At 36.6% G+C, this 13,204-nt stretch overlaps 3 pseudogenes; 1 reads left to right on the top strand and 2 right to left on the bottom strand.

Moving 5' to 3' along the window:
• Positions 1–8,761: 8,761 nt before the first annotated feature.
• LOC134481315 (N-alpha-acetyltransferase 11-like) lies at positions 8,762–9,417 on the bottom strand (annotated as a pseudogene).
• A 110-nt stretch (positions 9,418–9,527) lies between these two features.
• On the bottom strand, positions 9,528–9,719 carry LOC134481238 (thioredoxin-like protein 4A; annotated as a pseudogene).
• A 24-nt stretch (positions 9,720–9,743) lies between these two features.
• Positions 9,744–13,204, top strand: part of LOC134481221 (ralA-binding protein 1-like) — a 33,012-nt pseudogene continuing 29,551 nt past the window's right edge.

The following is a 13,204-nucleotide window of genomic DNA, read 5'->3' on the forward strand; positions in this document are numbered from 1 at the left end:
ACACACACACACACACACACACAGAGAGAGAGAGAGAAAGAGAGACAGAGAGACAGAGACAGAGAGAGGCAGAGAGAGAGAGAACTGGATATCTAAAACACTGTGATATAATAAAAGTATGGTATTGTCACAAAACAGACACAGTGATAAAAAGAATTGGCCTGATAAGCCAGACACAAATTTACATACCTATGGTAGATTTCATCAAATGTCTGCATGCAGGAGAATTAAAATAGGTTTATACTTATCACCCTGTACAAAACTCAACTACAAATGCAACAAAACTACAATAAGCCAGATATACTCAATATGATAGGAGAGTATGTAATGAATAACCTTGAACTCACTGAGAGAAGAGAAAGCTTTCTGAACAAGACTCTATTAGTGAAAGTGCTAACACCAAAATTTAATAAAAATGGGACCTCCTTAAACCAAGAAGATATACATGACAAAAGACACTGTCATTAGGCAAATCAAGAACCTACAGAATGGGAAAAGATTTTTAACCAACAATACATTCTATAGAGGACAAATGTACAAAGTAAATAAAAATAAAAAAATTGGTTTTTAATAAAAATATGCAAACTTTTTATCCTCTATGAAAATCAATATGGAGGTTCCTCAGAAAGTTGGAAATCAATTTATCTCAAGGTCTAGCTATACCACTCTTCAACATAAACCCAAAGCATATTTCATCATATCAGAGAGAGACTTTCTCTACCATATTTAATGCTGCTCTATTCCCAATAACCAGAAGATGGAAATAAGCTAGATGCCTCTCTAAAGAAGAATGGATGAATAAAATTTGATAGTTTACATATTCCAATATTACACAGTTGTTAAAGAAAATGGCATCATGTAATTTGCAGGCAAATAACATCCCAAGTGAGGTATCCTCGACCCAGAAAGACAAATATGTCCTATATCACCTACACGTGAATATTAGCTGTTAAGCAAATGATAACCAAGCTTCACTGAATGTATAGAATAGACACAATTAGACTTTTAAACATGGAGATAATTTCTATATGGGAAAATATGATTTATCTTTGCAAGGCAGAGATTTTCCTACTTACTGAAAAATTACGTTAAATCTGGACTTTATATAATGTTGTTTTGAAAGGGATTGATCTCTAATAGGTAATGTGAAGCTTGATAGAAAAGAAAATATAGAATTAAACATAGGTTCTTACATTTAACCAGAAGCAGCATATCATGGAAGACATATTCCATTGAACTTCTCGTACAAAATCAGATTAATATAAGCGGACTATATCATCACTTAACTGTTTTTTCTCTTGATATAATCATGATCAACACCATACTCCAGAATGTCTTTCTATATGCCTGATGTGCTAGTTATGGCAGGATTACTGAATTTATGAAACTTTATAGTATTTTATTAAGTGGAGCTTCAGTTAATTACAAAAGTACAAAATTATAATTCATTTAAATTACTTTTTAAATGTGTTACCATATTCTATGAATAAGGGAGTGCTAATATTTTTATAAATTATTTTAATTTTTATATAAAAGTATGGCACACATGGAGCTCTCTATGAAGACCAAAAGAGGATGCAGGGTGAGTTGAAGATAGGGTTATAAGATGTGTGAGCCACCCAAAGTAATCAATAAAAACCAAATCTAAGCCCTTTGGACAGGAAGAAAAATGCCTAGAGAAGATAACCTATGGATGTTAATCTTTGAACACAAACTAGGAAAATCAAGTTTCCTGAGAACTTCAAAAGTGAATGCTGGTCTTGTATTTCTTCTGTTTTTTTTTTTTTTTTTACTTTGTTTTGTTTTAAAAAAACTTCACTGACTAAGACCAAACAAATTGGGTATAAGTTCAAATACTTTGAGTTATTTAGTAATAGTAATTTAATTAATTTATTAGGTTAATAATTTTAATTTACAAATTAATTAGATTAATTTAGACTTTACTCTATAAAATTTACTATATATTGATAGTTGTGTGTCCTCCTCTGTATCCTTCAAAGCTTTCTAACTTCACAGAAGTGTGTGAAGGTTTCTGATTCTATGTCAGGAAAGCACATTACAATTTAAAGTTCCTTGTGATTTTGTGTCTGTTCAGTTCTAAGGTTTTCAGTGTTAAAGAAGTCTCCATGCTACCTTTTTCATAAGGAACCTTAGGTTGAAAAAATAAGAATTGACAATTTTTGAAGATTCATATGCATTTCACAATATTTTAAATCAATATCTTCCTATACACGTCTGTCTAACCATCTATCTGCCTGTCCATCTGTCCATCTATCTATCTGTCCATCCATCCATCCCTCTCTATCTCTCTATCAATCTATCTCTCTATCTCTCTATCTCTCTCTCTCTATCTCTCTTTCTCACTCTCTCTCTCTATCTATCCATCTATCCATGTATGTGTCTTCTATCTCATCTATATCATATAGGTATATCTACATCTATATGTATATTTATAGTTGTGAAAATGTTATTCATTACAACACTTGTGGTTCCACCTGTGTACAAAAATTATGTTCTAAAGCCACAGGGAGAGTAAATGAAATGCACGTGTCACTTTGCCAGATGACATGTGCCTTAGAATATTGACATCACAATGGTCCTTCAGCCTGACAACTACAGAATCCTGAGACTTCAGTTGTTTTCTAGCCACTGTAGTCACCAGTTTGGCGTCTAGAGGCAGGAAGGCAAATGTAAATTTCACATTGTTTTTTAAGTTCTTCATCGCAGGCTCTACTAAAAAGGTATATATTTATATAATTTGATTCTCAGGAAAGACTTATGGTATCATGAAGTGTTCTGTCTTGATTATTCAAAATCATATGAAATAACTCAACTCAGCAGTGGTTTCTTGATAGGGTAATCATTGTAGCAATATTCAGTACCAATCTTCTACAGAAACACAGTTATCACATGGAGAGGGGTATATTTTGTGCTACACAGGAGAATAATTTTTGTAAAGCTTTAAAAACTGTACAAGTTAGAAGTGAGGATAATTTTATGCTCAATCCAATTACTTTACCCCCCATGACTGTAGATTTTTATTTTAAGAAACTGGTAAATCTAACCCACAATCTAAGAATTCTCTGGTTTTTAAGAAATTGTTATTGTTTCCAACACACATTGTGCCGTTTGTAATCTAATGCTCAGAATTTAACACTGACTCAGAGGAGACATGCACAACTTTCATGACATGGTCATTAAATTAAAATTTTGTTCATGAAGCTGAGGTACTACTCTTTTTTTAAACATATCTTTATAATATTGCTTGATGTGTGTGATGGCAACTATTGTCTGTTCTCCTTTTGATTCAAGTGAGTCTTAAGTCCTTTCTAAGTGAAAGCTATGACATTTCTGTACATATTCTTTGAAATATGTAACATATATAGTGGGATGAATTATAGTCACTTGAGTAAGTATATATTTTAAATATCCAAACTGAAAGAGCAGGGCACGATAAAGAAACCACCAAAACAGAAGCCACTCCCTTATTATAGGGAACAATTTTATTATGGATAAGAAAGAAAAATGTTCAGAGGCAGATGGAAAATTTCAGAATATAGAAAACAGAAACAGGCTTGACCAAGTCTGGGAAAAGACAAGGAAGACTATCAGAAGAGAGTCACAGAAAAGGACTCACAAAGAGAGGAAGGGGATTCTAGCACATGTTAGGAATTAGTATAATGAAGAAGGGAATGAGGATGTTGGAAAATGTCTGTAACCTAGATGTGGGATTTTAAATTTATACCAAGTATGATTACCTCCTTCAAGAATAAAGAAGGTCAGAATGGAAATTGATATCCTAATATGAACAAGTCAATGGAGAGTCGTATGTCCCTTTTGCCACAGTCAGGGGAAATGTCTACCTTTGCTAGACAAGGCAAATTTCACAAATTTTTTTGATGAATTCTTGTATTTTTTTTCATTTTTCCTTTTGTTGTTCTTGTTGTTGTTTTGTTTGCAACTATCAGGAATCTTTCTTTCTTGTATCTTGAGCTGGACCAAGCCTGGCAATTCTGAGACTCTCCCAGAGATCTAACTGATTTAAATCAAGATAACCTGATTATTTAGAGCACATCTACAATGTTAGCTCACAAAGGTTTAGTTATAGCATTTTCTCAGAGTATCATATCTGATATGTGACATAATGTATATCTACATTAGGATTTATCAAAGTTTCAAAAAATTCAGTTATAAAGTAGCCATGCAATAATTTTATTGGAGGGTATCGCTACAAGTTTAGGAACTGCATTCAAGTGCTGTAGCATTTAGAGTTTGAGAACCATTGCTCTATATTCTACCAACTACACTTTTTCAAACTATTCCCATGACACTTCTGAAAAGGGTCCCACTTCTGAAAAGATCCTACTTCTTCAATACGTTCCCAGTAGTTCCCTTCATCCATGACATAGTTTCTGTTACATTTTAAAGCTGTCTATAGCTCAGCAGAATCATGCTTGGAAAACTGAGTCTGCATTTGAACACCGTTCACCCTTTGAAATCCAGTATGAACATTGGTTTTTAACTTATCCACTGAACACTTGTTCTCTAGGTGGAGCTCTGCATCAGGAGAAATGTTTTTTTTTTTTTTTTAATATGGACACGACTAAGGAGGAAGATGTAGGACAAGAAAATCTAACCGTGGTTTACCAGGGTGCTGCGGTTATCCAAAGAGGGTGGAAAAGAAAGAAATGATATCTGACCTTGTTTGATGACATTTTGGTGGTATCCAGTAAACTGTAAGTATACGCATCATGCTTTCCTTACTATAAAAGGCTACTCAGTGGAAAGGCCTAAAGGTACAAAACTGTTTATAACTTCCTTTATTTTTGAGATTATAATTACTTTACATTCTCCTTCTTTTTCCTCTTCCATGTCCTTCTACATCCTTCCATATACCCCTCCTTGTTCTCTTTTGAAATCATGGCTTTCTGGTTTTATTTTTTGTTACTCATTCTTACACATTATTTTATATGTAAGCTAACATAAGATATACATATATAATAGCTATGCATTGATACATATATATGTACAGTTTCTAAGTACTTAAATATAACCTACTCAGTCAGTATAATATTCCTTGTATTTATTTTTTCCGGAATGTGTATTTGGTATTAGATAGGCAATCTAATTGACAATCCTAGGGGAGATTTCTCTTACTTTCAAGTTTCCTTAATGGCATATACTTCTTTGAGTAGGGTTGACGCTTACTGGACTACTCCTATATATTTCTCAATTTGTTTTGACACATTCTTTGGGCACATTTAAAAAATTAATTAATTAAAGTACTACTCTGCTGTTTGAATCTGGTGAAAGATTAGTGACAAGCTACCAAGGAGACAGTTATGCAGGCATGTGCCCACATTTCTAGCATTTTTTTAAAAACTAACTTAGGAGTATTACAACTGGTAATGAGAGCCCTGTGAACTATATAGTGACACATTTCTCTAAATAAAATATTAAACTCCTGATAAGCAGGAGCCTTCTTGCTTGCTGTTTACAAATAGATTAGAGAAGCAAGTTTTTTGGTCGTAAGGGGCTACATATGTAAGTCTCCTGACCTCATAGCTTCCAGATTAGCATGAAGAGACAGGAAGCAGCTTCTATCTCTCCACTATCAAGGGAAACTGCTGGCACTAAGTCTTGCTTGGTGATTCTGCAGACACTAGAGAAAACTGTTGTGATTGAATGAAACTGTGTACTTGGTTATATTAGAATTTATGACCATAGAGATATTTTCTGGGATGACATCATATATAATCTCCACTACTTATGATCACAGCCTTCTAGAATATGTGATGCTGGTATTGATAATATCAAGTAAATATCTTAAGTGGTGTTCTCATAAGTACATAAATTTATCAGACAGACATCAATAAAATAGTCTATTCCGTTTTGGGCGGGGGCAGGGGTTAAATTTTCTGATCATCAGTGAATCATTTTCCAGAAGATCCATTTCACAGATTGTGAGAAAAATAAAATATTCAGGTGAGAGTTCTTCTATACATTATAAATACACAAACTGGGTACGTTTTTCTGGCAACCCTGATCAGTCATGTAAGCTCCTTCACAGAAAATGGTAATTAGTGTCTGAGGCAGGCTGAAAATAAAAGAATGGATTGGGTATCTGTCAATCTGTCCATCTTTCTTGTTTTTTTGGTACAGAGCTCCGTTTCTTTCCACAGTGGGAAATCTTCACATTTTATTTTAAAAGATAGTAATCAACTCATCAGAAATGTAAAAAGAAATAAACTGATCATTTGCCATATAAGTGTAGTTGATGGAAGGAAGTAAACTTAACTTTGTGTTGAGAATAAAGGAAACAGAAATGGTTGGTTTCTTAAAGGCAGTACATACGGTCCCTTCTGTCATGTTGCAATTGTAATTAAAACTATTTTTAGATTCTCCTTCACATTATGGAAAGAAGTTTATCAAGTTTATAAGAAGTGATTATTGTTATTTCCATTTTTAAGGAAGATTATCTCTTATCAGACATTGGAATTAGAGGTTTCAGGTTCAAGCATTTCTTGGGAATTTTGAGATATACAGATGTGTGTGTATGTATATATATATATATATATATATATATATATATATATATATATGTTTAAATGGTGAATATAAAATGTAAATATAAATATCTCATTATTGAGACATGTGTGTATGTATATCTTGAAGTACATGTTGCATGATGGCTTGTATTTTAACTATAGTATGTTACATTAGATTATATGAGGAATCTTTCTTTGTAGTGCAATTAGTCTTCCCATGTTTTGAATATTAAAGGGTTATATACAGGATTTTTGAACCATGATTTATTCTTGTGATATTCTGTGCCCTAAATTTGAGAGGGAGCCATTATCTTCAGTTTTCTAGCCACATATTAGCTCACGAGTATCTGAAGGAAAGTTCAATACCTAGGCTTACACAGCAAATGAAACATCCATCATTAAAAAAATACAAAAAAAATCATGAGTGTGGGGAGATCTGTCAGGAGATAGAATGGAAGGAGAAAGTGACAAAAACAATCATCAAATGCGTTGTATTTTAATGTAGAATTCTCGAAGAGCAAATTACTCAAAAAAGAATGACAAAAGGAGAAAATATGCTTCAAACATTATTGTTTCTTAAAAACACTTCTAATAATACCAGAATGCTTGATAGGAAGACATTATTCTAATTATTTGGCTAAACTAAAGGAAAAAAGGATTGCCTTTTTGGTTACTTGTGTGATATATAGTTTGCGGGTTTTCTACAGGAGCTATTGGAATTAGGTTATTGAATATTTTAGTACAGGGAGATAGACAACAGAAAATTTTACTAAGTCAAACAATATTTTTGTTTGTATTCTGGAAAGATTTTTCCATGTAATTAATTAAAATAAAAAATCTTGAAATAATTTCCTTTGTGTATTATGGGAAAAAACAAAGCAAAATAGTTACTCCTTAACTAAATTCAGGTAAGAAATATTGATACAGGTGGCTTTCTGTAAGTGCTGCGGTGCTTAGACTTAGCAATGGATGTGTTCTTTTTTGCTCTGGGGCAGGAAGAACGTGGTTTTACCACAACACCAACTACAATGCAAATTAAACTAACAGATATTTGATTCTCTTTATAGAAATAAGAAATTTAAGATAAAACGTCATTCCATTGGCTTACCTGTGGATTGGTTATGAAGTGGATGCATTCAGGTCTGACAACACTGCTGCTTCCAAGTCCATTTACCTATACTGGCCGATGGGAAATGTTGCCACCTTTCGGTAAGACCTAGAGTTCAGACCTGTGATCACAAGATGATAACTTCAGAAATTGTGGGTCAAATTAATGGAGTGTAATTCACTTCCCAGTGAATGAGTATATTCATTCTAATATTCTCCAATTAGAAAACAATAATCAGGCTATGGCTATTGGTGACCATTGAAGAGTGTGTATCTATCTAGTAACTCCTTTCACCAAATGCTTTCATCATCCCAAAATGTTTGCAAATATAGAGTCAATTTTAGTCTGATTGTATACAGGATGCCAACTCAACTTTCCCCCTTCTATGATGATCCTACATTTTCTATACTTTTCATTATATCCATTTCCACATGTAGGTAGGTGCTTTATGGTTTTTTTGTTTTGTTTTTGTTTTTTGTTTTGTTGTTTGTTTGGGTTTTTCTGTTCTCCTTATATCTTTATTTGTTCAGGTTAGAGATTGCAGTTTAATTTCTGCTTGTCATTTCCTTAAGATCTACAAATTCTGCTCCCATATTTGTCCAGAACCTATCATCGTCTCCCACCAGGAAAGAGAGCATTCTTCTTCAAAAGGAGGGAGGGCAAGGCCAGGCAGTTCCCCAGAAAGCAAGAGCTGGTAACTCCCCACAAGGGAGAGGGCATGGGGACTAGCTTGACAGTTCTACTCCAAGTAAAAGACAGATAAACAATGGCAAAGGCAGGATGCTGGGGTATTCTCAAGTTGTCCCCACTTCCTGTTTAGCATTCTAGGGTTTGGAAACCTGCAGGATATACAGAACCAGTACAGCACTGAACAGAATCTGATGGCAGCATGAAGAAGCCAAGAAAGGCGCTGCATGGCAGTCCTCAGGCCTCCTTGACTCCGACACAACAGGATCTGTGTCCAGGTGTGCCTCCATGATCACACAGGTTATGCAAAAGGTTGCTAAGCATCGAAAGGAGAGCCATTTAGGTCACTAGACTGCAGAACAAGGTTCCCAAGAACAATATGATTAAAATAGGAGGACCTGTAGTGCTCAAGCACGTCCTAAGAGGCGTACCCCAAGGTCTGCAAGCTGTCAAGGACATCAGTGCTATCTTTGCCATCACTGCCACTGTCATCTCCAACCAGGTTCTCCTGCTGATAGGCCTCTTCAGAACCAGGAAGTGTGCTACCCTGATTCTCCTTGGAACCAACCACATACCTGCCTTTCTTCAGCTCCAGTTGCCTTCTCAGCTCATCTGCCATCTGTGAGAGATCTCGCTTCAGAGCATATGCATCTTCGCCATCTGCATAGTACTTGGGTTCCACCTCACTAACCTGCAAGTTCAGGGTGTTGGAACAGAGGTGCAAGGCTGCTCAGTTGCTCTTCCTGGCATGCAGGGAGACATACTTTGCACTGAAGTTCTCTATCATGGCCTGGGAGGCCTGGTCCATTAGCTTCTTGGCCAGGCCAAAGCTTAGGTGGCAGCGCTTCACAGCCAGTGGGGTGATGTGTCCATGAGGGACATTATCAGGATCCTCTTCCATTTTGGCCAGAACATAACCCACAATCTTCCCAACCTCATCCTCAGCAATGTAGGAGAGCTGGGCCACGAGAGGACATGATAGTAGTATTTCATCTGGTTGTTCTCGGGCAGGCAGAGGAGGTTGCAGTGTTGTATGTTTATCAGGTCATATGGCCGAGCCCAGCACTTGTTCATATTGGCGGCAGAAAAGCCTATCAGACTCGGGAGAATCAGAGAGGATGCCACAGAGCACAAGAGACACCAGCACCATTTGCTTTAAGACACCTGTTTTATCCAAACGGAACTCATACAAGATGAGGAAGATTTCTCACTATCTTCCATTTCGTTTCGGCGATGCTGTACAGAACTTTGTCTATCTTCACATAAGTGGAGTCCTAGTCGTGTCCGAAGTAAATGACGACCACGCAGTCCTCGTCTGAAAGGATTGGCTGGTCTACCTGCCAGCCATTGTTTAAATGCGGAAGCATGTACAACATCTTGAACGTGTTTGCGAAGCATGACCTGGCGAGCTACCTCTAACCTCGTGTGAGCCCACAGGGCCGGACCAACGGACCCTCCACCCAGTACCAGCGTGCTTTATGTTTTGATCTGTGATGTTCAAGACTCCACAAGATCCATGGGGCAGGACAGAGGTTCGTTGTCTTAGAAAAATGTGGACAGGACAAGATCTTATTTATCCTAGACATTCTTCTTCCCAAAATGATCTGATTTTTTCTGTGTCTTAAAAGTACACAGATCTATCTCTTCCCAATAATATTGTGTAGTATAATTAAATTTGAAAAATACTTTATGTACTCGCACATTTTCTTAAAAATTAGTATTTAGTTGAATGAGAAAAGTTACTCATGCAATACCCAATTATTTGAATGTCTCTGTAGCAGAATATCACTGATTTTTGTAGTCAACTAAAAAGGACTGGTATCATTACACCATCAGAGTCAGGTATAATTTTCAGAGTTCAGGAAAATTTCAAATTTGCATTCTAATCTTTCATTAGAAGATGTGCTCATGGCATATTGATATTATATTGAGTGTAGTTGATGGAATCACAGGGATTGTGTAGCATGTGCCTTCTTCTCTAATCAATCATACATCAAAATTCAAATTTTTTCCACATGAAAAGTTCATCCATATTCCAAATTTGAGCTCTTTTCATTCTTCTATGCAAATTCTTAGTGTCATCACAAAGTTGACTCAAATAACACAAACACAAGTTTATGAGCATTCTAGGCTCTGTGACTTTGGTCTTTACATGGAAAAGCATTTGTCATAGACTCTGACAAAAGAGAAATTCACCTTTTGTTCTCTGAATGTTTTCTATTCCTCTGGTCAAATCTCAAAAGATTGTTATTTAATGCTTATGGTTTCTCTCTTATCAAATATGAGAAATATTATATTTAGGGATGGTAAAGTGTCACATGACAGCACGGCAGTACAAAAATTAGGTCATTTTTTGTTAGAATCATGTAGAGACTGCCAAATATACCTATACCATAATTGATGGCCACAGACATAAGTTATTTTTATGCATAATAACCTTAAGAATTTTACCATTTATCATGACTCTAATATTTTTCAATTTCACAGTTCCATGGAACAGACCATTTGGTGGTATTTCTTTCTACAAAGGTATTTTACTTGTGTTAATATTTTATTTTTTTTTATTATTATTTACTTGAGTATTTCTTATATACATTTCGAGTGTTATTCCCTTTCCCAGGTTCCGGGCAAACATCCCCCTCCCCCCTCCCCTTTCTTATCGGTGTTCCCCTCCCCACCCTCCCCCCATTGTCCCCCTCCCCCCAAAAGTCTAGTTCACTGGGGGTTCAGTCTTAGCAGGACCCAGGGCTTCCCCTTTCACTGGTGCTCTTACGAGGATATTCATTGCTACCTATGAGGTCAGAGTCCAGGGTCAGTCCATGTATAGTCTTTAGGTAGTGGCTTAGTCCCTGGAAGCTCTGGTTGCTTGGCATTGTTGTACATATGGGGTCTCGAGCCCCTTCAAGCTCTTCCAGTTCTTTCTCTGATTCCTTCAACGGGGGTCCTATTCTCAGTTCAGTGGTTTGCTGCTGGTATTCGCCTCTGTATTTGATGTATTCTGGCTGTGTCTCTCAGGAGCGATCTACATCCGGCTCCTGTCGGCCTGCACTTCTTTGCTTCATCCATCTTGTCTAATTGGATGGCTGTATATGCATGGGCCACATGTGTGGCAGACTCTGAATGGGTGTTCCTTCAGTCTCTGTTTTAATCTTTGCCTCTCTCTTCCCTGCCAAGGGTATTCTTGTTCCCCTTTTAAAGAAGGAGTGAACCATTCACATTTTGATCATCTGTCTTGAGTTTCATTTGTTCTAGGCATTTAGGGTAATTCAAGCATTTGGGCTAATAGCCACTTATCAGTGAGTGCATACCATGTATGTCTTTCTGTGTTTGGGTTAGCTCACTCAGGATGATATTTTCCAGTTCCAGCCATTTGCCTACGAATTTCATAAAGTCGTTGTTTTTGATAGCTGAGTAATATTCCATTGTGTAGATGTACCACATTTTCTGTATCCATTCCTCTGTTGAAAGGCATCTGGGTTCTTTCCAGCTTCTGGCTATTATAAATGAGGCTGCAAAGAACATAGTGGAGCACGTGTCTTTTTTATATGTTGGGGCATCTTTTGGGTATATGCCCAAGAGAGGTATAGCTGGATCCTCAGGCAGTTCAATGTCCAATTTTCTGAGGATCCTCCACACTGATTTCCAGAATGGTTGTACCAGTTTGCCATCCCACCAACAATGGAGGAGTGTTCCTCTTTCTCCACATCCTCGCCAGCATCTGTTGTCCCCTGAGTTTTTGATCTTAGCCATTCTCACTGGTGTGAGGTGAAATCTCAGGGTTGTTTTGATTTGCATTTCCCTTATGACTAAAGATGTTGAACATTTATTTAGGTGTTTCTCAGCCATTCAGCATTCCTCAGCTGTGAATTCTTTGTTTAGCTCTGAGCCCCATTTTTTAATAGGGTTATTTGTTTCCCTGTGGTCTAACTTCTTGAGTTCTTTGTATATTTTGGATATAAGGCCTCTATCTGTTGTAGGATTGGTAAAGATCTTTTCCCAATCTGTTGGTTGCCGTTTTATCCTAACCACAGTGTCCTTTGCCTTACAGAAGCTTTGCAGTTTTATGAGATCCCATTTGTCAATTCTTGATCTTAGAGCGTAAGCCATTGGTGTTTTGTTCAGGAAATATTTTCCAGTGCCCATGTGTTCCAGATGCTTCCCTAGTTTTTCTTCTATTAGTTTGAGTGTGTCTGCTTTGATGTGGAGGTCCTTGATCCACTTGGACTTAAGCTTTGTACAGGGTGATAAGCATGGATCGATCTGCATTCTTCTACATGTTGACCTCCAGTTGAACCAGCACCATTTGCTGAAAATGCTATCTTTTTTCCATTGGATGGTTTTGGCTCCTTTGTCAAAAATCAAGTGACCATAGGTGTGTGGGTTCATTTCTGGGTCTTTAATTCTATTCCATTGGTCTATCTGTCTGTCTCTGTACCAATACCATGCAGTTTTTATCACTATGGCTCTGTAATACTGCTTGAGTTCAGGGATAGTAATTCCCCCTGAAGTCCTTTCATTGTTGAGGATAGCTTTAGCTATCCTGGGTTTTTTGTTATTCCAGATGAATTTGCAAATTGTTCTGTCTAACTCTTTGAAGAATTTGGTTGGTATTTTGATGGTGATTGCATTGAATCTGTATATTGCTTTTGGTAAAATGGCCATTTTTACTATATTAATCCTGCCAATCCATGAGCATGGGAGATCTTTCCATCTTCTGAGGTCTTCTTCAATTTCCTTCTTCAGTGTCTTGAAGTTCTTATTGTACATATCTTTTACTTGCTTTGTTAAAGTCACTCCGAGGTACTTTATATTATTTGGGTCTATTATGAAGGGTGTCGTTTCCCTAATTTCTTTCTCGGCT

The sequence above is a fragment of the Rattus norvegicus genome, chromosome 12 (genome assembly GCF_036323735.1).
Source record: "Rattus norvegicus strain BN/NHsdMcwi chromosome 12, GRCr8, whole genome shotgun sequence".
Taxonomy (NCBI): domain Eukaryota; kingdom Metazoa; phylum Chordata; class Mammalia; order Rodentia; family Muridae; genus Rattus; species Rattus norvegicus.